Source organism: Plectropomus leopardus, chromosome 13 (assembly GCF_026936395.1).
Source record: "Plectropomus leopardus strain MGB_pleo_1.0 chromosome 13, ASM2693639v1, whole genome shotgun sequence".
Classification (NCBI taxonomy): domain Eukaryota; kingdom Metazoa; phylum Chordata; class Actinopteri; order Perciformes; family Serranidae; genus Plectropomus; species Plectropomus leopardus.
In genome coordinates this window covers 33,549,385-33,553,597 of record NC_142188.1, presented here as the reverse complement: position 1 = coordinate 33,553,597, position 4,213 = coordinate 33,549,385, and positions in this window count along the sequence as shown.

The window sequence follows — 4,213 nt, the reverse complement described above, 5'->3', positions numbered from 1 at the left end:
AACATGCAGTGTTTCAGTCACTGAAACTGTATTGCTGTATTTTGTTTTAATCTTGCCCTGTAAGGTGACCTTGAGTGCTTTGAAGGCGCCTATAAATAAAATGTATTATTATTATTATTATTACTGTAATGCAATTAAAATACTACAAATATATGTTAGTACACATGTTCCTGGGTGAGTTTGCTCAATATTTCCTGCGTCATGCTTGTGTGGATGTGATGAAGAAAGATTTATGATGATTCAGTTTCTTGTGGAACGCTTATGGAGGTAAAGCTATTGCTGTGTAATGGATGCACAATGTTTGGAATGCGTATTGTCCTGAATTACACTGAGCAGATGTAATTTGTTAGTGTAGAGTGTTTGTGCATCCAGCAGTAAGAGGGTTTAGACAGTAAAAAATCCTATGTCTCGTCTCTGCACAACAGTGTTGGAAGAATGTAGTCTCACAGCATTCCCTTTGGACCATGTGACAGAGGCAGAGACTCTATCAAGACGTGTCCCTCTGATTGACAAAAGTCAAACAATGCAACATCAATCGCAAACACAAATTGTATCTTCAACAAACATTTATTGACTAAACAAAATGACAGGCCACAGAACAAGAAGACAATTTAATCAGATGATCATTGTAGACTTTGAATTGTTTGCTGCAAATGACTCAATATAGGAAGCACAGAACAGCTGGAATCTGAGCTGTTTATTCTGGCCTGCCTTCAACCCAAACACACTATGGGATCTCTTTAAATGTCAGGACTAATTTGGAAAAGAGATTCTAACATTTAAAATAAGTCGATAAATAACTGTAACTTTCTGGTGGTGTTCAAACAATCTAACAGCTTCTTCAAAACTATGGATTAACATTTATTACATGAGTGTTATTGCAACATCAGGGGCTGATACCATGTAACACCATATCAGGTTCACCTTTTACAACTGCTGCTCTCACACTACAGTTTGATTGCTATCATGCAAACATTTGAGGTCCACAGTGATGGCAGGCTCCATTAATAACACATGCCTCTCTAAACCCTACTGCATGGGACACTCAACTGGCTTTGCTTGGGGGCCACTTTTGCAAAATAACATTAGGCCAGGGGCCAGTAGCAGCAGTACTATACATGTTTCTAGGATTTCAGTACGTTCCTAGGATTTAAGGACATTTCTCTGATTTAGGACACTGCATTGACTTTGAGAAATTTCTTACATTTTAACATGTTTTTAGGATTTTAGGACATGTTGAGGATTTTAGGACATTTCTAGGCTACATGTCCTTCAAAGTATTTTTAGACATTATTAGATTTTAAGACATCAGGGGCTTAGCTAGGACCTCTGTCAGGGGGTGTGGGGGATCCTCCACTGGCACTTTTTTGCTATTCAAGCTCTATTTTGGTGCTGTTTTATGCACTCTGGCATCTTATGTATACTAAAAGTACAAAAACAACTCACAGTGTAAATCACTTTATTTTAAATGTAAATTAGAAAATGGTTGGGGGGCCACTCAGCACCTTCTCAGGGGCCAGATTTTGCCTGCGAGCTGTAAATTGAGTATTACTGCCAACTGCAATGCTCCTTAAAGCTTTACAAACTCAACCAATGTCCAGGGACAACTCAATTGGCACTTTTTATCAGGATGACATAATGCAAGCTTGGCGGGGAGACAAAATTATTCATGGTTAATGGATCATGGCTCCAGCAGATCAGCAGGGTTTGCTAATCTATTCACTAACTCACCTGGTAAATTAGTAACATCTAGAATCAGCAGTAATGATCATTGGCTAATCTGCATCCTGGACACTGATGAGCATACCAGTATTTTGGTTTATTTTATGGATTTAACAACCTAACTGAAAATAGACAGTTGATTGTGGAGGTTCCTTCAACTCTATCCAACAGCAAATGTAATTATGAACATTAATGATGAATGTTTCAATAGATCAATCCATCTTATCGCTTTCCAGCTCCTCCTGGGGGGCCCGAGGCAATCCCAGGTCAGACAAGATATATAATCCCTCCAGCGTGTTCTGGGTCGGCCCCGGGGCCTCTCACCAGTTGGACGTGCCCGGAACAATGAGAGGCTTTGGGAGGATCCTGATCAGATGCCAAGACCACCTCAGCTGCCCCTTTCAATTCTTCCTCTGTGATGAACTTTGTCTGTGACAGCTGTATATCAGCAGCTCCTCTCACAGATCACACTGTCATTGAGCTGACTTTTAAACCCCTCAGTGTTTGAGAAACAAAGGGTACTGGAAACTCTGCTCTAACGTATGAATAATGAATCTCTGACATCAAAGATTTGAGGCCCATGCACTTGGTGGAGGAAATGGCCATAGATGAGAAAAAGAGAATTTCTATTCACTGCCCTATTACTTGCAAAAAACATGAATTGCCTCAAACATACTGCCATTGTCCTCTTCACCTGAGGCGCTGCAGATTGTGTCATAACCAGATGATATACGTGTTAAGGCTGCGGCAGTCAGTGAGGCCACTGGCCCTTGTGCAATAAGTCAAGCTGTTTGAAAAGCGTCTGAAGTATGCCAGCTATCTGGATTAGCTCAGGTATTCTGCCCCACAGCAACTCTGTGGAATGACTAATGTATTAAAACTCACTTCGTACACATCCATCTTCTTTGTGAACACTGCTGCAACCATAACTAACTGTGAAGCTTGTACAGAGACGAAGGTCCAGTGATTTCATGTAACAAAGTTATTATTATTATTATTGAGTTCTTATATTTCTGTCAGCTTTCACTTTTTCCTCACTGCGTTTCCGAAATAAAATGTATATTTTTACTGCACTACCTTTCCCCTAATCATTTTATCTACTTACTGCAAAACATGGGAGGAAGGAAGCAGAGACTGAGGGAAGGATACACCAATGAAGGAATGGAAGGGAAGGAAAAACTGGATTTAGCTCTTTAATTCCTTTAAGGGGCCATTCACACAGTAACAGTTCTTGCATGAAACGTTAAGCGTTAAACTTCTGTTGCAGTTTGGCCTTTCGTTCATATGACAACGATGTTTCAGGGGCCTGAAATTGCAAGCTTTTGAAACCAGGTTCCTGAGTGTAATCTTTTAAAAGTGCAACCCCTTCTGTCGCCATGTAAGCTGGCACTGCTCAGATCCTGTAAAAACGGTGAAGTCAAGGCTGCACTTCGAGCAGGCATGTGGTACTCTTCTATGGTGTGTCATTACAAAGTAACACCACCAACTACTGGCCTGGCATGCACACTACAGCGTTTTCAGAGACTTTGCCGGTTTTAGTAAGGCCATTCTTGTCTAATCGTGGCCTAAGTTATGAAAAAGACCTTGTTATTCCAAAAGTGTAATGCAGGCTCCAATTTTACTGTGGTGTACATGTTACAAAGAATTTAAATCAAGTCAAGTCAGTTTTATTATGAAGCCCATTAAAACAAATGCCTCAGAGGATGACATTCTGATGACTTACTTTTTAAAAAATATTCTTAACTATCTGTCTCTCTTTCTCTAGTAATTAAAGCAAATAAAGCCAAGGCTATTTATTGCTGTTTTTCAGTTTATATATCAATCCATTCAGATCAAATAAGTATTCTATTGGTATCAGTATCACTTTAAAGGCACTGGTATCCGTACTCATAATTAAACGATACCCAGCCCTACAAATGTTAGACTTATTAAAGGTTTGACTTACAGGTTACTTGTAAATGGAGAATTTTAAAGGGTCAATGACTGAGCCTTGAAGCACTCTATATGAAAAATAGGAGGTGGAGTCACCAAAAAACAGAAGCACTGCCCCCTATCAGCTTATCATGGGAGTACACAGGTTGATCTACTCAGAGGTGTGTGAGGGTCGACATAGATTCAAACTATAAGCAGGACTTCATAAAGAGATTTTTTTGTCAAATGAGTAAAGAAGCATACTCTCCATCTGACAACATTTGTGAAGAGAGAAAACTAATTATACAAGTATTCTCTACACCCCAAAAGCCCATACTCAGGCTGACAGGTGAAGATACTTGATACTGTATGGAAGACATGCCGTAGGAAGCCAGCCACATTCCTCAACATGCATGTGGGGGTAGGGCATTTTCAGCAAACACTCTATGCATTTTTACTAGGCGACACATTCTTTGAGTGCTGTGGTGAAAGGTAAGACAATAGCAAGAAGATGTGATGCAACCCAGCTTCATACCACTTCCTAATATAGTTAGAAAACACAACATTAATCACAAGATAT